At 41.1% G+C, this 22,020-nt stretch overlaps 1 protein-coding gene across 1 annotated transcript in view; it reads left to right on the top strand.

Moving 5' to 3' along the window:
• PKNOX2 (PBX/knotted 1 homeobox 2) overlaps nt 1-22,020 on the top strand; it is a 347,095-nt gene that overhangs the window by 196,026 nt on the left and 129,049 nt on the right. The window contains exon 3 of the mRNA XM_027835120.1: nt 6,798-6,905. The gene's annotated coding sequence lies outside the window, so the exon portion shown is untranslated. The remainder of the gene's footprint in view (nt 1-6,797; nt 6,906-22,020) is intronic.

The raw sequence follows: 22,020 nt of genomic DNA, 5'->3' as shown, positions 1-22,020 counted from the left end.
GATTTGAACTCAGGAAGATCAGTGTTCCTGACTCCACGCCCATCATTTTATCCACTGTGCCACCTACCTGCCCTTAGTGCTTACCAGAGTGCCTGGCCTATAGTTATTTAATAAATGCATACAGATTGATTGATCCTAGGCAAGACTATAAATTACAGAAAATTTTCTGGACTGCATTGGTAGAAGAAGTCTTGTCACAAGGCATTTCCTTATAGCAATGAAATCACAAGTATGAACTCCCCTAAAAGCTTCAATGCCTAACACTATTGCACATAGTAGGTGTTTAATAAATGATTAATAAATGGAAGATTTGGGGGAGTTTAGTGAAGTTTAAGGTCAATGAAAGTCAACAGTATAATGTGGCATCCATAAAAGCTAAGGTGATTGAGACTACAAAGGTAATTAGTCAGTCTACTTCTGGCCTGTGTTCACTTCTGGGCACCATCTTTAGAAGGACACTGAGAAGCTGGAAAGTATTCAAGGGAGGGAGGCCAGCGTAGTGATCACCCTAAAATCCATGTCAGACTCTGGGAAGAGACGGAAACTAACTTTAGGCATTTGAAGGATTGTCACATGTGGGAGCACTAGACTTGTTTTACTTGGTCCCAGAGAACAGATGTAAGAAGTTATGAAGAGGGAAATCTAGCCTTGATGGAAGCTCAAACTTCCTAACAATTAGAACCAGGAGTGTGCTGGGAAATGTTTAATAACTATCTCTCCAGGCCAAAAAAAATAGCTTGTAACTTTAATCTGCATTATTAACATTTTCTTAAGTCTAGGCCAGAAGTGTCAAACTCATGGCCAGCAACCTCCAAAATTCCCAGTGCAACCTGAACCAGATTAAAATTTAATTGGAAATTGTTGAATAAAATAAATTGAAATACAATAAAGCATAGATAATATTAATAAATGGTATGAGCCAGCAGAAATCCAGTGGTATCAAACATTGAAACTGGGCCTGCCTGGCTAATTGACTTAGAAAACCATATAGTTACATCACCTATGTTGTATTGCATTTATATTTATTTTGTTAAATATTTCCCATTTACAATTTAATTTGGTTTGGGCTGCAGTTGATTGGCCATTTTGACACCTCTGGTCTAAACAATCAACAAAACAATAAATCACACACTAATTTGTAGCATTTTAACAATCAGCTCTCTCCAGCTGGTTCATGCTGGCTCTGGAAATGTTTTACATGACTGCACATGTATAACCTATATCAGATTACTTACCATCTCAGGGAGGAAGGAGGGAGGGATAGAATTTGAAGCTCAGAACTTTTTTTTTTAATATTTTTAAAAATTGTTTTAACATGTAACTGGGGAAAAATAAAATTATATAAAAATAAATTTAATTAGTACTGTTAAACTATCAAATATTAAAGGAAGACTGGTTTGATGTAAAAAGAAAAAAAAAACAAGCTGTACAAAAATGGAACAGAACATTAGGAGTTAGCGAGGTTTGGCTCCCTGGAGGTCTCCCAGTAAAGGCTGAACGACTGTTTTGTTGGGGGTAGGGTGTTGTGGAAAGGTATCAGATACAGGGTGGACTAGGTAGCTTCTTTTCTATTCTGAGATTCTGTAAGTTCTTGATCATAGTCAGAATATGTCTCTACTCAGCTAAGATCGAAAATAGGATCAATCCCCAGAATTTATCTGAGGGGGCATCGTCACACATATAGGCGTTGCCTCAGAGAAACTTGTGGAAAATAAGGAGGAATCGCCCTCCGCTGGAGCTGAAAAACCACAACCAGAAAAACAGCTGAGGTGCTTATATACATAGTCTATCCTTCTCCTCCAAATGGGTGGTGTTATTATCATTATCACTGAAAGGCAGTGTGGTATAGTGGATTGAATGCTGAACTTGGAGTTTGGAATACCTGGGTTCAAATTCTGCTTCTAACACTTAATTAGCTGGGTCACCAAAAGCCTGTGTACTCACCTCTCTGGGTCACTATAAGTTAAAAATGAATGAAATCACAGATGTTTGACTTGTTATTAATGATATTACCAAAAAAACCTCATAATTCTATAACTATTTGTAAAATCCTTTTCTCATAGTAACGTATCATCCATGAAATATAGAAAGTAGTACAAGTATTATCATCCTTCTCTCTCTCTCTCTCTCTCTCTCTCACACACACACACACACACACACGCTTCTGACATCTGTCCCCTTCTCTACTCTCACACCGCTACCACCCGGGTTCAGACCCTCATCATCCCTACTAATATCTTTTACTTGTTTTTTCTTGCCTTCAGTCACTCCTCTCATCAATTCATCTTCAGTTCAGATCTCAAATTGATACTTCTTCTCATGGGTCTAACACAGATGGGGGAAGAGTTGTTAGACGGAGTCATTAGAGTGTAAGCTACCTGAGTACCTGCACAGTTTTCCATTTTTGTCTTTATATTTCCCAGTGCCTTAGAAATACCCTGCATAGTCTATAAAGAGCCAAGTTTAAAGTCAAACAGACCTGGGTTTAAGTTTTATCTCTGATACCTCTGTCACTCTCCTCAGGAAACATCAATGCCTCCCTATTATCTCTAGGATGAAATACTAGCTCTGCTCCTTCAAGCTGTTTACAGTCTAGCCCAGCCTGTCTTTCCAGACCTTGCATACTACTTTCTTTCATGCACTTGACATTGGTCTGCTTCCTGTTCCACCTACCTATATGATCTTCCATCACCCATCTCTGTGTCTTCTCACAGGACCCTCCCCCATACCTTGAATTCACTCTCTTATCACCTCCCTCTTGTAGGATTCCTAGTTTCCTTCGAGTTTAATTTTAAGTGCTAACCCGTATAGGAAGCCTTAACTGAACTCATTTCTTCCTTGCACCTTTTACCATGAAATTATTTTGTATCTATCTTGTATTTACTTTTCTATGAATATATGATTTTCACCATTAGAACACAAGCTTCTTTGAGGGTATGGATTGTTTTGTTTTGATCTCTGTAGATCAGGTACCTGGCTCATTTGTTTTCGTTCATTCTGACTCTTTGTGACCCCATGAACCACAGCACACCAGGCTCTTCTATCGTCCACTATCTCTCAAAGTCTGTCCAAGTGCATGTTTGTTGTTTCCATGACACCATCTATCTATCTCATCCTTTGCCATCCCCTCCTCCTTTTGTCTTTAACCTTTCCCACCATCAGCGTCTTTTCCAATAAGTCCCATCTTCTCATTATGTGACCAAAGTATTTAAGCTTCAGCTTTAGTGTTTGACCTTCCAGTGAATGGTCTGAATTAATTTCTTTAGCTATTGACTGATTTGATCTCCTTGCTGTCCAAGGAACTCTCAAAAATCTTCTCCAGTACCACTGTTCAAAATAGTCAATTCTGTAGTGCTCAGCTTTCCTTAAAGTCCAACTCTCATAGCCGTATATTGCTACTGCCTGGCACATAATAGGTGCTTAATAAGTGCTTGTTGAGTGAGTGATAAATGAATTCTCATTATGCAGGTGACGAAGCTGAGGCTGAGTTAAATAAGTTACCCTTCCTCTGCCTTTTGCACAGAACCTTAGGCTGCATGCTGTCCTTTTGAGGCTGTTTATGGTGTTCACTGCAATCTGAATTCACCTTTGTAACAAATATTAGGGGCAAGGGTGTATCTCCCAGGAAGGAGCCTTGTGTCCGATTTTCCACTGAGCACTTTGGGCTCTCTCCTCATGTGGCCCTCCTTTCCTGTCAGCATATGACCGTCTTTACTCTGTTGCTGGAAGAGCTTAGTTGGAGGGTAGCGAAGGGGGAGGGCAGGCTGCTGTTCTGGCTTTTTGTTTCAACCCTTCTTTGTGTGAATGGGAATTCATTAACAAGTCTGCCTCTTCTCTCCCTTTTTAGCCGAACCAAGCTATGCCCTGATTTCCTCTCCTTTCTTCCATGGGAATCTGGCCTCCCTCATGATCCCCAATGCCCTCCTTTCCCCACCCAGAAAACCAAGCTCTGACTCTGGAGGGGAGTGGGAAGTGGGTGGGGAAAAGTCTTGTTCTGGCAAATTTCTAAATTTACATTTGCCTGCTATCTGTGCTGATATTTAGCTCCTCCTGTTGTCAGTCACTGGTTAATTACATTCTTTACTGAGGTGCAAATGTGTTTTTACAGGAGGCTAAGATGGTGTTAACTAGAAAGGATCTATTCAGTTAAAGATGCTTTTATTCCTGGTGCTAGGTTGGGGCTGAGGCAGTGGGGCTTCTCGCTGGAGGAGTGGGTGAGTATGCCAGTGGGAGGGACTCTTCTGCTAAAGCCCTCAAAAGCTGAGCAATTCAAATTCGATTCAAACTTCCATTGGTCCTCCAATAGCTCCAGCCAGCGATTAGGGGGAACAGAACACTGGAGGATGGTTTACGAAGCCCAGAAGAAGCATTTATAAGTTCTATCCAGTTTTTATTTCTATCTCCAGCTCTTAGCACAGTGCTTGGCACATACAGAGTACTCAATACATTTTTATCTGTCTATTCATTAAATCAATTACGTTACTCACATTTATTTAGCAATTTAAGGTTTGTGCTTTCCTCATGAAACCCTATGAGAAAGCACCATTTTACAAATGAGGAAACTGATCCTCAATGACCTGACCATGATCATACAATTAATAGGTATGGGAGGTGGGACTGGAATCCAAGATTCCTAATTGTAAATCTCAGATGCTTTACGCTATGTTACACTGGCTGAAATAAATGAGCATTTATTGAGCACCACCTGTGTGTGAGACATAATCCCAGGGATAATGAAACAAAGAATTAGAGCCCTTCAGGGGTCTAGTAGATGAGAGAAGGCATACACACACACACACACACGTAATTATAATCAATTAGCATTTATTAAATGCCTACTAGATGCTGGGATAATCTCAAGTAGAATGGCACAATGCCATAAGAGAGGCCTAGAACATGGTGTATTCAGAGAGTAAATGCTCTGTGTCTCTAACCCCTTTCACCAGTCTTTAAACCCCTCTAAGACTTGCCTTCTAGGGTCTCCCTGCCTTCCCATCAAAAAAGTGCTCTCACAATAGGATCTGAAAATCATTGCTTCAGTCTTCGGGCTGGACTAGGGACTCTCTGCCTTCCTGTGGCCCCTCTTCCTACCACCACCTCAGTTCTTCATCCTCTCTTCCTCCAAAGCTGCCACAATCCTTTCCAGGGCATTCTTCTAGCTCTCACCCCTACTTCACGATTATCTACTCAGTCTTGGATTTAGCTGGCCTGCTTGACATTGAGGGCATGGCCTCAGGACTAGCTATTCTACCTTCATTTTGGTCAGGATTTCTATTGCTCTTTGCCCTACCATAACAGTTTTCCCTCTCTACTGTTGCCTGAAGATTAGAAGGTGAGCATCTCATATACGCTTCATCCCACTATAGCCAGCCAGGTCTCAGGATTCCACAGACTAATTCCTTGACTGTCAGACAACACTGGAGATTTGACATCTCTTCTCCTAGTCTCTCTTCTTCCTCTCCCTACTATCACTTCTGCATTGAATAGATGATCAAATCAGTATAACCTTTGTAATTGTGAAGGGTGTGACCAGCTGTTGCCATATTTCCCACTTGAGTCCTTATGATCCTGAATTGTAGGCTGCCTCAGCAGAAACTCCCTGCGCTGGACATTACTCCCTCATACCCATCCCAGTCAGCTCCATCTTTTTCCTATTCCTATCCCACTCTACCCTACCTTTCCAGTGTGCTATGTGGAACCCATTCTATTATTAACAAACTTCCTTTCATATTAAATCTGTGTCTTCCAAGAAATTACTTAATAAATGTTTTATATTTCATTTTCTCTGCACATGTTCTTTCCCCCAATCAAATGTTAGCTTCTTGGGGGCAGGGACTGTTTTGTTTTAGGGCACTGTAGCCCAGCCAGGGACACAGTAAGCACTTAATGTGTATTGAATTAAACTGACTGATAACATGAAGTATTCTCATTGTGCATTTGTGTTTTGCTAGGGATATAAATCTTTAACATAAAGAAATGAATTTTCCACTGAGGATTCAGGCAATGGCAGAGGTATTGGGGCTGGGGGGTAGGGGGTTGAGAAGGAAGGAAATTAGTGGCTTTCCTAGTGATCCTAAAATCCCAGGTCTTAAGCAGACCATGCATGTAGTTTAAGGATTGGGGTTGCATGTGAGCCTGGGGGTCTAGAAATTGAACAGACAGTAATAGGGTGTCAAGAGCTCAAAATAAGTGGAAATCAGTGTTCTAGGCATTCAGACTTCCCTAGACAGACACAGTGACCCAGCTCAGTATGCCAAAGGTTTGAGACATTTGTAATTAACTCCATTCTACAAAGGTAGCTCTAGGTCAAGGGTCTTAGAGCTTTTCGATTTTCAAGTATATGGTAGGCAGATATGATATTGCAAAAAGTCCACTGGATTTGGAGACAGCTGACCTGCTCTGTTCTTATTGCTGTCACTTGTACAATGTTGGATTAGTTATTTAACTTCTCTGGCCTCAGCAGTAAAATGAGAGGATGGAACTGCAGGTAGAGGATGTTGCCAAACTTTAATACTCAGTGGCTGTGTGAGTAAAGGCAAGTCACTTAATGTACCTGACTCTCAGTTTTCTTACTTATCAAATAGGCACAATAATATTTCTATGAGGAAGACATTTTGTAAAACCTAAAACACCATAGAAATGTTAATTATTGTGATTTTTTTTAAAATTTTGATTTATACCTTTGGGGAGTTTGATGAGCAGCACTAGGGTGATGGGAGGGTGTCACTGCTGGAGAATGAGCCTTGTTTATTTCCCATCTCCATTACTTTGACCATTCATTGTTACTTCCTTTGCAGGCATTTTGGCTTTGGTGGAAAGAAAGGATTTCCAGCCTAGCTGGAAGTGAGGAGAGGAGTAACACTCCTGTGGACAGTCCTAGAGGCAACCTGGGAGCACCACAAACAGTAAGAAATGTCTTTGTACCTTTTAACCCAAAGTGCACAGCTCATAACACCTCCCTTCCCCAGCCCCCCAGTCCTTCCCCAGATCCTGCTGACAGGGCCCTCTGCAAGAATATTTTGCTGAAGGGGCCTGAGACATAGTTATGGACCAGACCAAAGTGTAGTTAATCAGGAGGATTCTCCAACTGGAGCCCAGGCATCCCGAATGAATGAGGGCAATGTTTTCGAATACTCAAGGGTAGCTAAAGCTTTGACTGCAGCCCACAGTGATGCTCTCTTCTGCAAGTAGTACTTATTGGCCACACAACACACTTGAACCTAGTCAGTACTTTAAAATGTTCATTGACTTGAATGACTTAGAAGTGTGGTGAGTCAGAAGTGTGGTCAGTCAATCAACAGTCAGCGAGCATTTATTAAGTAACTGGTATATGGTAGACAGTGTGCTAATGATGGGGAATTCTAAGAAGGGCAAAAGAGGTTTATGCTCTGAAGAAGCTTACAGTTGAATGGAAGAGACAATATCCAAGCAACTATATACAAACAAGATACATTCAGGATAAATTGAAGATAATCCGCAGAAGGAAGTTAGTAGCATTAAGGAGGATTGAGAAAGGCTTCTTTCATAAGGTAAAACCTTAGTTGAGGGTGGAAGGAAGCCAGGGAAGCTAGCAGCTAGAGAGAAAGGCAGAGAGTCTGAGGCATCAGGGACAAATGACAATGCCTAGAATCCAGAGATAGAGTGTCTAGTGTACATGTCCCTGGATCACAGAGTCCATAGGGGATGTAAAGTATAAGAAGATTGGAAAGAGGGGAGAGATTTAGGTGATGGAGGGCTTTAAAAACCAAATGGAGGATTTTATATTTGATTTTGGAGGCAATGAGTAGCCACTGGCATTTATTATGTGTGTGTATGAGGGGGTGGGGGAGAGGTTGGCATGGTCAGATTTGTGTTTCAGGAATATTAATGTGACACCTGAATAGAGCATAGACCGGAGAGAGAATTGAGGCAGGGAGCCCAACCAGGAAGCCATTGAAATAGTTCAGAGGTGAGGTGATAAAGACCTCCAACAGGGTGATAGCAGTGTTAAAGGAAAGAAGGGGGTGTGTATGAGAGATGTTAAGGAGATAGACTGTAAGCTCCTTGAGGGTAGGAACTTTTGCCTTTTTGTATCCCCAGTGCTTAACATGAATCCTGGCACATAGTAGGTGCTCAGTAAATGTTGGTTGATTGATAAAAATGATAAAAACTCTGAACTTACTACATATGAGAGATGAGAGTTAAGAGTCTAGAATGATACCTAGATAGGACCACTAAAAAAATCATTGCGCTTAGAATCATGACTTGAACTTGAATTCTAACACTGACCCCAGTTGATGATAGGATCATGGGTAAATCAAAGCTTCTTTGGGCTTTGATTTCCTTAAGTATAAAATGGTGGTGGTGGTAGTAGCAGCAGCAACAGCAGCAGCAGCACCTAGCATTTACATAGTCCTTTAACACTAGCAGAGTACTTTGTTATCTCACTTGGTCTTCAGAAAAAACTTTTGTCATAGGTGCTGTATATTAGCTGCATTTTACAAGTGAGGAAACTGAGGCAGAGAGCTATTAAGTGACTAGGGTCAGGATCTGAATTTAGGTCTTTCTGATTTCAATACTCTACCCATTGTACCACCCAATAAATAATAGAACAATTGAACTACATTATCAATTGTGAGGATCAAATAATATAAGACATGTAAAACACTGCATAAAGGGAAGCTACTTGCTATCTGTAACATTTTTGATAGTGATATAAACAAAAGCGCTAGACTTGAAGTCAACAGAACTGCCTTTATTGTTTATTAGCTGGTTGACCTTAAGTATGTTCCTTCATCTCTCTGAGCTTCTATTTCTTCACTTACAAAATGGGAATAATTTTTCATTGCTAAGCACCATCTCCATTTAGTGGATTGTGCTAAAAGGGCTGGGAGACAATAAAATGATAAATAAGGAATTATCCCTGCCCTTAAACATCTTAAATCCTATTTGTTTCTTGTATCTTCTATCTCTCAGAATTGTGAAATTCAAATGACATAATGTATATTAAGTATTTTGTATCCAAAAAAATCCTGTATATGTAAGCTATTGTCATCACATGCTACCTTGTATTGCTAGTTATAAGTTAAGTCTATATCTTTTAAAATAAATTTTATTGATATCTTTTTTACCACTATAATTTCTACCAGTATGCTTCCCCCTTCCCTTTCTTAGAAAGCCCTCCCATATAACTGATTATATATGTGTGTGTATTTATTCATTTATTTTAAAGAAAATAGGAAGGGGAAGGACAACTAGCAAAACTGGTCATTACATTGAAAAAGTCTGAAAATGTATGCAATGTTCCATTCCTATGGGCCTCCTATTTCTACAGTGGATTGGGAGTTGGTACATGCACTGTCTTCTCATATCACTTCTTTGGACCCAAGCTTCTTCATAATTTTACAGCATTTATTTTTGATGGTTTTGTGGTGGTTCTTTCTAATTACATTGTTGAAGTCATTGTGTATGTTATTTTCTTGGTTCTGCTTATTCACTCTTCATCTAATTATGTAAAGCTTTCCATGCTCCTTAGTGTTCATCATGTACATCGTTTCTTAAAGCAAACGTGTCAAACATGTGGCTAGTTTGCATTACACTGCAGCTCACAACACTTCCAAGTATGGCCTGAACTAAATTAAAATGTAGACAGGAAATATTTAACAAAATAAATAAAAATACAATAAGACATGGTAATGTTAGTGTGTGGTTTTCTAAGTCGGTGTATAGCAATCTGGTTTAGTGGTCCTGTTCCTATGTGAGTTTGACACCACTGCCTTCTAGCATAATACTCTTCTATTATATTCATGTGCTATAATTTGTTTAGCCATTCCCCAATTGATGGGCTCTGCTTTGTTTCCAAGTCTTTGCTAACACAAAAAGTGTTACTATAAATATTTTGGTGTATATGGAGACTTCCTTTTTATCAGTGATCTCCTTGGCGTATAAGCCTAGTAGTGGAATGTCTGAGTCAAGGGGTATGGACATTTTAAGTAATTTTATTTTTATAATGCCAATTCGCTTTTCACAGTGGTTGTACTGATTCACAGCTTCTCCACAATCCATTCATGTTCCTATCTTTCTACAATGCCTTTTACATTAACAATTCCTATTGCTAGTAATGATTTTATTCATTTTTTCTTTCTCTAAAATTAGCTGTCTCCAAATTTTTTAGGTCAGGTATACATAATTAATGAAAAGTTTTCGAGTATGCTAAATTGTACATATCTATGGAGAGGCAGTGTTGCATGGTGGGTGGAGAGCTGGCTTTGAATTCTAGAAGACCTGTATTCAAATCCTGCCTCTAATACAAGCAGCATGTGTGTGACCTTGGAACTGTCACTTAACTTCAAAGTTCCAGAGGTGTCAAACTCATCAAGGCAAGAGACACTCCTAAGTGTGGCAGAACCAGATTTAAATGCAATTGGAAGCTATTTAACAAAATAAATTAAAATATGATAAAACATAGATACTATTCATTTTAAATTAAGTCAATATGCTGCTTGTAGGAGTCCTTATTTATGGATTAGTGTCTCATTTCTTTTTAAATTTGACACAACTGCTCTAAGCAGCTTTCTTGACTAAAAGTTGCTGAGAAGTCATTGGTCTGTACTAGTAGAGTGAGTTTTCTCTATCAGTGAAGTCTCGGGCCCTGACCCTGGTCCTACACATATGCTATAGCTTGACCCACTCTGTCCTGTGGGGAACAAGGTGGAGGAAGGAGAGCTTTCCCAGTCGCTGCTACACAGTCTGTATCTCCAAGAGCTGTCTTCGAGTCAAGGAGGGTTAGGGGGTGAATGTAGTGGGGATGGCACGGGTGGATTGTCCCAATGGCACCTATGCATTTGCTTTTATGGGTAGGAATTAGGTTATAACTGCCTTGATGGGGTGACAACTGCTATAGAAAGTAAACAGTGGAGGCACGGGACAGAATAGGGAAGTATTCAGCCATAATGGGTGAAGGGTAGTTGTGGTTGTGTTGTGAGCAAGCTCCTTCATTAGCTGTTGTGGATAGCGTGAGATCACATACTGTAGTCAAGTCAGGTCCTCCACTTTGGAAGTTACTGAACAAGATGTTCAAAGGTAGGAACTGTGTCTTGGATTTCTTCTAGATCCCTGTTGTTTTTCAGAGTACCCTGTGTAGATGCTTTGTTAAGTTTTTGCAAATTATAGTGATGATGGTGATGATCATGATAGCTGGACAGAAGGCATTGCTCCACCCAGACACCCAATTAGCAAACAGAGCTGGGTCCGAGACAGTGAGATTGGCTCTCCTCCTCTCCATTCTACCCCCTTACCATGGACTCTTTAAGAAGTATTTTGAGAATCTCCTCATCATTTCCTCTTGTGATCCTATATACCCCCAACCACCATTTCGGATCGTTGCCCTGTCTGGTTTCCCTGGAGAGAGAGATCAGAGTTCTACATTGTGCACCAACCAGGAAAAAGATATCCTTAGGCCAGTCTCCAGTTTCAAGGGCAACTCTATGTCCCCAGGCAATAAAAAGACAAGGAGCTAGGTTAATACAGTCATGAACCCAACTATGGGCCCAAAGGTCCCTCATGCCTAGGACCTGAAGGGTTTGGGCAAACAATGATACCCATTTTTGTTGTCTGCTTAGGAAACTCTGTGTTTGGGCCAGGAATTAAAAGGGAGGACATTGTGAGATGTATGAGGAAAGAGGATACTGTTGTGTGTTTGGGGTTTCCTGAGCTGAGGGCTGAATTGAAGGGTGTGGCCAGAGAAGGCACAAAGTTTGGGAAATGTTATCTGGTCCCCAGCTTTTTTTTTTTTCCATCTATTCTGACAATTTCCCTTGGAGATTCATACATAAGAATTTGAGGGCTAGAAGGGCCCTTCAAAATCCAACCATCTTGTTTTACAAATGAGAAAGCCAAGGCTCAGAGATAGGAAGTTGTATGATCTTCATACAACTAGTAAAGCATAAGTGCTGGGATTCAAACCTAGTGCTCCTACCCATTATATCAGACTCTTGTTCAGGTCTTTGTGTACCATCAAATTTGAGGGAGTGGGGTGGGGATTAATATCAGTAGTTCACATTTATGTGGCACTTGAAGATTTACAAAGCAGTTTCCTCACAACAACCTTGTCAGGCAGGTAGTACAAATATAATCTCCCATTTTATGTCATTCAGGAGTTAAGTAACTTGCCCAGAATCACGCAGCTTCAAAGTGTCAGAACCAGAAATCGAGACATTTTTCTCCTGGTTCTAAATCCAAGCTCTTTCCCTTACACGACATTTGCTCACAAATGTGGTAAACTGGTGTGATGTGCTATAATGGTGACTGAGCAGCACAGGAGGCAGAAAGAAAGTGCAGAAGATTGGGACCCTAAAGAAATTGTACCAGGAAAGGTGCCTACCTCCCACAGAGTTTTCTGAGTTTTTAAGAAAACTGAGATGCTTTCAGAGCCTAGGACACAGCCCTAATTCTCCTCTGAGAAGAGACCTTAGACGTTTCAATCTACTGATCCATATCCCAACAGCATCTCTCTAAGCAGCCAATATCAGCCCCCCATCCAGTGGTCCATGGTCCCATTTTGTCCATTATGTGTCAGTACAGTCTGTTCTGGGGATGCTACAGTTGACACTGTGCCTTTGATGGGCACAATTGGCAAAGAGGGGGGAGTTGCTGCTAATGCTGGGAAGTGTGTATGTGGCAATCAGAGGAGCCACCAGCTGTCTTGCTTACATTCTCAGCGCTCTCGCTCTCTTTTTTTAAAAAACGTTTTGCTTACATAATCCACCCCCTTTTTATTTTCTAATTCTCTCCTTGTGAAGCTGGCACCGAAGAGGAAGGGCTGGGGTGGAGGGGGTAGCAATTACACATCAGTTTGGGGAGCATTTACATTTTGCAATTACGATTTAAAAATAAGCCTTGTTAATGATCTCCTCGTGGAAGCAACAAAACCCCAGCACAACTCTCTAGTGCCTGCACACCCTGGGGCGGGTGGAGGGAAGCACAGTATGCAGAGAGGAAGGGGTAGAGCACGTGCACAACTACCCTGAGCCCGAGAGCAACTGGGCCCCTGGGTAGTTTCAAAGGTGGCATACCCAAAATGGGAATGGAGATGAAGATCACCCAAGATGACCTTTCCCTAGCATCTCATATATTATGGTGTTTTGGCTCTCTCTAATACATGTACTGTGCATTATCTGTGTATAAGCCAAATTCCCCCTATTAAACTGTAAACTCTAGGAGGGCAAGAAACATTTCTTCTCTAAAATTCCCATCTCTCTTGATGCCTACCACCATGCTCCGCACACAAGAGGTGCTTAATACATGTTTGTTGCTTTGTCTCAGAAAAACAACAACAGAAACCCAGAGTTTCATCTACTCATTATCTCTGCTGGAGTCCTATCTCCATCTCTGCACCAATGTAGGAGGTCCAACTGTACCTTATGCTTCTCCCAAATCCCCTCCAACAAAGTCCCTCCACATAAGGCAGGTGGGGGGCGGCAAGGAGAAGCATTGCTCAGAGTTGAGAAGGATGAGTACTCTCACCATTGAGATCCTCTGGGGTAGGGTTTCCTGAACCATCTTCCCTTTGTCAGAATTAAGTCATAGTGGAATTCCCACAAAACACAGGGTGGGGAGAGGTTCAGATAAGTATAATGGGCTTGCCCCCAGTCACTTGTAGCCATTAGTGGCAGAACTAAGACGAGAATACGAGAATCCCAGTCTCCTCGCTCTAAGATTGGAGCTCTTTCTGCTATCACATACTGCTTAGTGAGTCCTGCCTATTTCGTGTCCTTTTGTGAACTAAGTACAGAGAGACAGGTAAGAAATATAAAAAGCAGTCTCAGCCCTTAGGAAGCTTATAGTCTAGGAGGAAACAAGGCAAAATCCTTGCAGCCTGGGGCTATGTCTTATTCCTCTTTTTATCCTTATGGCCTATACAATATTTCCATGCAACATGTGATCAATATATTTTTATTTAAGGTACTGAAATTTACCTGTAATGTCAATAATATTACAAGATAGCACATAATCAATGCCAAATGAGTGGTGATCAGCTAATCAATAAACGTTTATTGAATACCTACTCTGTGTAAGTCATTGATATAGGCTAGTTCAGAGCAAAATGAAATTATTTTAGGTTGGAAGGCTTGCTTCACTGAGGAGGTAGGTTTTGTAGAATTTAAGTAGTGGCAAAATCAGCATTTAAGGTGGGGAAAAATGTTATCGGCAAAGGTGAGGAAGTAGGAAAATGGAACATATCTCTGAGGGACAAAAGGGAGACTAGTATGACTAGAAGGAGTGATTTGCTTAGGAGATTGGAGGAAGATAAGATTGGAGCTAGATCCTAGAGAGCCTTGAATGCTTTTGTGGTTAAGAAGTTCAGGCTTTATCCATAGGCACTAGGATCTCAAGTGAATAGTTGAGTCCATGGGCCACAAACAGCATACAACAAATCTCCATCTTCATGTTATCAAGTCTTTTCTGAGCTGAATTAAGCTGATCAGTTTTGGGAAGAGCAGCAACCAATCCAATTAGTGAAAGGAGAAGGAGGAGTGCCTGAAAGTATTTTTCTTCCAATGTTCCTGCTCATCACCTTGAAAGCTGAGGTGCTTGAGAACTGCCCCTTCTCCCCTCTGCCTTGCCTCTGGGCTTACCTTAAAGCTCTCTATGATCTGTTTTTACCCATCACCTCTTGAACTAGCCCACTATCAGTTAGAGCTAAGTTTTGTCCCTGACCAGACCAAGACAGATCAGTAAGTCAGTCAGTCAATAAACGTTTATTAAATACCTACTATGTGCCAGGCAGTCCCTACTCTGGAGAAGTTCATAGTCTAATGGAGGATGGTGAAAGGGGAACCATGACTCAACTGAGCCTGGCAATTTTGGCTAGAGCATTTTGGCTTCTGATCAGCCTGGTCCTGAGATTTAGGGCTCCCAATAGGCTGCATTAGGACCAGGTTATGAAGTTCTTTATTGCCCTTTGGGAAGGAACTAGGTTCTCAGTTGCCGCTCCTTGCTTCCAATTTCTCCTGGTCACTTCTTTTTCTCTTGGGTAGTGTGATAAAATTGGGGAGAAAGGTAGAGTGACGGGATAGTCTTAGCCTTTCTGTTTTGGCCAGTGGTTTTCTCTGCCACTGCTGAAGGCCCAGATAGGGGTTCTTGCCTGGGGAATACTGGCCTAGTGGCCCCCTTGTTTTCTGTTTCTCCTCTGCAATAGTAAGGCACCGAAACATTATGCTCAGCTATTTAGAGTACAAGAAACTACCATAGTATGAGGAATGTTGGGCTGGACATTGTAAGGATACATCCTCATTGCTGAATCTTGCCTATTCCTGGCCCAAGTCCCTCCAAAATCTGTTTCTTTTCCTAGTCCCGACCTGCCTTCTGCCTATGTTAGAGTTGTTTCCTTTTTCTTACCTGGACACTGAAGATGCAAACTCTAGTTTCACGAAGTCTTATTCTTTGACTCAGGCTGATCTGTGCTCCAGCAAGCATCTGATAACCCAAATAGTAGTGTTTTCCTAATCATCTACTTACAAAATTCTCTATGGCCTCAAAAGAATTTTGAGGCCAAAAAAACCCTCATTTCAACTTTGATTCTATTCATCCCAATCGTTTTCTTTTCTCTGCTACCACCTGGCTATATGATTCTAAATAATAATAAGAATAGTAGTAATGGCTGCTTTTTTTTTTGTTCTGAAATTAACGAACAACAAAATAAAAAGAGCACTTCTAGATACACAGTAGAATAGAAAAAGAGGATTTTACATGAAACTGACTCAATACATACAGCTTACTTTTTGTTTTAAGTATATAATATATTCAATATTTAACTTTCAAAGCTGTCCTGCTTGTCTCAATTTCCTTCTGACTTTTTATTCTCCTCTGAGCATTTAAAAATGCTTCAATGATCCTCTTTTCTTAATTTCATTTTGACAATCCTATTGCTAATCCCCCTTCCTTTCTACCTTGCCCCTTATTGAGAAAATGGGGGAAAAAAACCCTGGTAATAAATATGCCAAAAGAAATTTCCACATGAGTCATGTTTGATAATGTATGTCTCTTTTTACTTCTGACGCCATTATTTTTCTGGGAAGAGGTAAGTAGTGTGCTTGATCATTTGTCTTCCAGAAATAGCAATTGGTTATTGCATTGATAAAAGTTCTTGAATTTTAATTTTCTTTACAATTTTGTTATTATATAGATTATTCTCCTGGTTCTTTTCGCTTGACTGCAAAATCTTCACAGAATTTCAGAACTATTAGAAACTTTGGGGATGATCTATTCTACCTTCGTTTTACATGAGAAAATTAAGGGCCAAAGAGATTGGGACTTGTCAGCTATAGTATAGTAGAAACAATTTTCCGTCCAGAAAACACAAAACAAAAGTATATAGACAAATGGAAAGGATTGAGTTTAGAGTCAAGGTCCCCCTAATACCATTGCTTTGTGTAGGAGCTTAATCAAATCTTAATCAAATAAATACACACACAATACAAAAGTGCTGCTATTACTATTTTTGTACATATAGGGTCCTTTTCCTCTTTCGTTGCTCTCTTTGATACACAGGCCTTGTAGTGCTATTGGGGCAAAGGGTAGCATGGTGCTTTTTATAATAGCAGAAGTTTAATCAATTTTTATTGAATTAGATTCTATCTAAAATTGTTAATTTTCTATCCCTACTACACATTAGGTGTCATCTCAACTCAGTGTCCTTGCTCATACCAATTTCCTATGGCTTAAAGGCACTACCTAAGCATCCTTTAAATCCTAATGCTAATGTCACTTCTTCCAGGCAGCCTTCACTGATTCTTCTGGTTATTAATAACCTTTCCCTATACTCTAGGTAGCATTTAGTTTTATACCTCTCATGCACTTATCATGTAATACTGTGTATTACACGTATCTGTGTTAGTATTTTAGCATCTGAGTTCAAATCTGTCCTTGGACATTACTAGCTGGGTGACACTGGGCAAGTCACTTTACCCTGTTTGCCTCAGTTCCTCATCTGTAAAATGAACTGGAAAAGGAAATGGCAAACCACTCCTGTATCTTTGCCAAGAAAACCCAAAAAACAGGTCACAAAGAATTGGACAGGATTGACAAATGACTAAATGACAAGATTGACTATGAGGATGGGAAATGTATGGTAAGCTGGGGCCCCGACTGCAGTGCTTCCTCCTCTGGACAGCACTGAGAAATCTGCAGCCATCTTCCCTTTGAGCTTCTCCATGTCTGCTGTGAGGGCAGGATTTTTCCTAAAACCATGACTCCATGAGCCCCAACCTGTCTGGATCCATCCCAATCATTCTTAACTGGGCTCTATTTCCTCCCTCTTCCCTTGAAGCTTCCTCTCTACCCCTCTCACCCCTCTCATACACATACATGAATACATACAGGAACATCACCCACCCAACCTTATTTTTTTGGACAAGCCCTGACCTGGGGCTCAGAAGGTTCTTACTGACTTGAGAGCACATTCATTTTCTCTAATGGTGGCTGCTAGGAGTGAACAGCTTACTCTCCCCATTCCTGGGCTTTTTAACTCCAGTGACACAGGCATTTAAAAGAGAATTAATGATTCAAAGATAACAGTCCAAGAGCAACCTTGGCTATAGGCCTACTGGACAGTGCAAGCCTTCAAGCAAAATTTGGCCCCACGGGTAACATGACCCTAACAGCCTCCTAAGCTGTGGGAGGTGTCATCACATAACCAGCTGCCTACCATCTTCTTTTGTTCTATCCACCAGCTGTAGCTAATATTTCCTTAGCGCAGCCAGGAGACATCTGGATATCTGTCTTCTCTTACCTGGGCATCTTCTCCTGAGCCTTGGTTTCCCATCCATGGTTTTTGTTTTGGGATTTTCTCCCCCCTAGTATGGTATAGTGGACAAGGTGCTGGACTTGGAATAAGAAATACCTGGGTTGAATACCACCTGAGACAGCTTACCAATTGTGTGATTGTGGACATGTCATTGAGTATCTTCGTGCCTCCTTTTCCTCATGTGTAAAATTATTTCTGAAGATCAAATGAGATAATATATGTAAAGAATTTCACAAAACTTAAAGGAAACTCACATTTATATATAGTTTTTTATTAACTGTTGTCCCCTAAAGGTTCAGAGAATTAGACATCCTTTAATTCAGAGAATCTGTGTTATCTGTATTGGTCTTGGATGGCAAGTGGCCATTATGCAGCAGCACTCTTTTTTTTTTTTTTTTAAGGCAATTAGGGTTAAGTGACTTGCCCTGGGTCACACAGAAAGTAAGTGTCAGGTGTCTGGTCTGACAGCAGATTTGAACTCAGGTCCTCCTGACTCCAGGGCCGGTGTTCTAGCCACTGTGCCAACTTAGCAGCCCCAACAAATACTTTTTTTTTTTTTTTTTTTTTTGGTGAGGCAATCAAGGTTAAGTGACTTGCCCAGGGTCACACAGGTAGTCTGAGGTCAAATTTGAACTCAGGTCTTCATGACTCCAGAGCTGGTGCTCTATCTACTGTACCACCTACCTGCTCTTATGCAGCAGCACTCTTGCATTTTCTCAAGAAGGGCAATAGAATTGCAAGAATACTTGATTTGGAGTCAGGACAACTGGGTTCAAATTTTGACACTACTATTTACTGTCTGATCTTTGGCTAGTATCTTAACCTCTTTGGTACAATGAGGAAGTTAGATTAAATGCCTTCTAAGAGCCTGACCAGGAGTTGGTCTTATTTTAATCAAGGAATAATCCTACTTATTCACTGGAGTGTTAGGATACTGCACACAGTGTCCAAAGCTGTGGACACTGCTGTGTGTCCAAAGAACATTCTTTTTAAAATAGCGTAGCCAACAATGTTCTCTGTCCACGAAGCATAGAACAAAAGCACATGGGTCAATGAAAGGTATTGAGGGTAGATTCAAGGCTCCCTCCTACCACTGCTTGTACTTGGAGATGTGCCATTCACACCAATCACTCTCCACCATGTGTGAGTGTGGCTGTAAAGACTAAAGCGTGATAGATGGTTTCTATGCTCAGACCTAAAGAGCTGGAGACCCCTATCTCTCAGACAGGAGGGTGAGGAGGATGGACCCTGGCATGAGACATAGGGTTCCCTCTGTGGTTGGTGGGAGGTAGGATGCTGCTCCAGGGTTTTCATCTCTTTAATTGCTGTCTGCAGAGGAGGCTAGGGTAATGACCCTATTGCTGGCCTCCAAATTTGTACTAGCTGGCTTCCTGCCCAGACTGTTGTCTAGAATCTCCCTGAGCTTGAAGAGAGGAAGGAGATTGGGGAGAGAAAATTCAGCCAGGGAAGGATGGGAGGGAAGGAAGGCATGAAGCTGGTGTTTTAGTGAGAAGAGAGGATGGAGGAAATGAGGGGTAGGCGTGGAAGGAGAAGAGGTGGGAGTGGCGTGACCCTAAATAACATAAAGCGTCAGAGGCTGGCATACTTTCCAGGGGTAGAAACTAGGAACCTCTTGGCATGTGAGTCATGGATAAGTTTTCCTTCAGAACAGGGACTGCTTTGCAGCAGTTGCGTGTGGTCCCTGAGAAGTCGGGTGGGCGGGATGGGGAGAGAAACACACATGGAGATAGATATTCACGGCTCCACTGCATGCTTCTCTCCCTGGCCAAAAGGGGGTGGAGGTGAACCAGGGCCTGTGAGGTCCAGCCAGGCAAACTGGAGGCACTGACCCAATCCCAGATGGCCCCATTCAATCAGTCAGCACTAGGGAATGAGCACCCACCTGTTGCAGAGCCCTGCTGTCTATGTGGTGGGGATCATGACCGGGCCTACAGGAAATGGTTAAATCCTAAAGTTTATTTTCCTAGGCATCAGTCTCCTTTTTTTATTCTTTCAATCCCTACCACCCTCCAAGTGCCTTCTTTGCCATCTCTTGTTTACCCAATCTCCCAACTGAACTAAGCAAAGATTTAACAAACTTTTGACAAAATCATACTAAGACTTAAGGCATTAACCTTCCCAGCCTGTTGTTATTTTAAGAAGAGTCATGCAAAAAGCCAAAGAAATGAAGCGGTAATGGTATAATTTTAAGTAGCAAGCAAGACATAACTGCATTATTTTCAGGAGAGGGTGGCCTTCCCATTGTGTTGAAATCACACTGAAAACTATGTCAAAAGAAGACTTAAAGAAGGAACTGGGAATGTTTAAGCTGGAAAAGAGCAGATAAGTGGAAACATGGTAGCTATCTTCATATATTTGAAGGGTTTAATCACATGGGAAAGGAATAAGGGATTCTGAATTGCTCCTGAGGGCAGAGCAAGGACCATTGGCTTCAAGTTACAGCGAGGCAATTTTCAGATCAATGTAAGGCAGCATTTTTGTTAAAAAGTAGACCTCTGCAACAATGGAATAGTTTATTTGTCTGCCAAAATGGTGGAGTGTCTTTTAACTGAAATATTAAGCAGAGGCAGGATGTCCACCTGTCCTCTCAGGGAATAATATAGAAAATTCCTAGAGCACATAGGTGTTGGTCTGATGACCATTAAGAACCTTTTTGATAATAGCATTCTAACACTGGTCTGGGGTGGGGAGGGGGAAAGCAGTTGAATTCAAAGTGGACTGAGCTGCTTTTGGAGACTTCCCTTTTCTACAAGTTTTTAATCAAAGGCCAGATGATCACTTATCAGATGCATGGTACAGAGGCCTCCATTCTCCTTTCCCACTCTGAAATTCTGTGCCTATGAATTCTATCCTTTGAGACTCTGAGGCCACCTTGTAGGCAAAGAGAGACCAGAGAAAGAAGAGACATAGTATACACCTTCAGGAGTCCCCATACTGGGGATGAGTAAATGGAACACACACAGAGGAAATCAACCAAGATACCTAGTACTGTGGAAAGAGCTGCATAGCTAATTATAACCACACTGAGCTCTACACAAGTGTAGGCCTAGAATAGGGTGGGATCAATGTGAGAAGCCTTCTTAAAGGAAATGATCTTTCAGCAGAAGTGTTTTTTTTTTAAATTAAATAAACTTCATTAATGCCTTTTGTTTTATATGAAAGTGATTTCTAGATAGAACCCCTTCTTTCCATATACAAGAAACCTCTCATATAACAAAGAAAGACAAGTTAAGCAGATATAATCACCTCATCTGAAACTGTATGTAATCTTTTGTACCCATAATCCCCCACCACTCTTCTGAAAGCGATCATAGATTTAAAGGATAAAAGGGGGCCTCAGTGTCCAACTATCTCATTTTTTAAGTGAGGAAACTGAGACTTGGAAAGCATAATAAATAAGCCCGAAGTCTCCAAGGTAGTATTGGAGCTAGCATTTGAACCCAGGTTCTCTGACTTCCAAATTCATTGGTTTTTCCAAAGCACCATATTTCTTTACCTGAGTAGTCATCTAATTCTTTTCATACGTGAAAATAATTCTGACTTTGCTGACACAAATCATTGGTTCTCCAATCTCTGTTTGAAGAATTCTAGTGAGAGGAAACCATGGCTTTCTGGGGCAGGCCATTCTACATTCAAACTTTAACTGTTGGGAGATTTGCCTTGACGTCAAGACCAAATTTGCCTTGGCAACATTCACCCATTATTCTTGTGTCTATCCTTTGGCACCAAATAGAACATGTTTAATTCCTCTTCTTTACAGCATTTCTTCAAATCCTTGGAGACAGCTATTATCACTCCCCCCCGCCCCCAATCTTTTCTTTTCCAAGCCAGACATCTCTTATTCCTTCAGATAGTCGTCATATGGACTCAAGACTATTCACCATCTTGATTGCTTGCTCCCCTCTGGACATTTTCCAGCTTACCAATATGTTTCTCAAACTGTGGTTACTAGAACTGAACACAATACTTCAGGTATGGCCTACCCAGGATGGTAATTGTTACCTCCTTATTCCTGAAATCTGTGTCTCTCAATGCTACCCAAGGTTGCCATTGGTGGTTGTTTTTGATTCTGTATTTTTGGGGGGGGGGGGGGGGCTGTTTTTTGGGTTTGGTTGTGGTTGGTTTTTGTTGTTGTTGTTCGTTTTTTTTGTTTGTTGGGTTTTGGGGTTTGTTTTTTTTTTTGTTTTGTTTTGTTTTGGCTTACATCACTCTGT

Source organism: Vombatus ursinus, unplaced genomic scaffold (assembly GCF_900497805.2).
Source record: "Vombatus ursinus unplaced genomic scaffold, bare-nosed wombat genome assembly UNPS02014813.1, whole genome shotgun sequence".
NCBI lineage: Eukaryota > Metazoa > Chordata > Mammalia > Diprotodontia > Vombatidae > Vombatus > Vombatus ursinus.
This window is presented reverse-complemented; position numbering and strand designations above follow the sequence as displayed.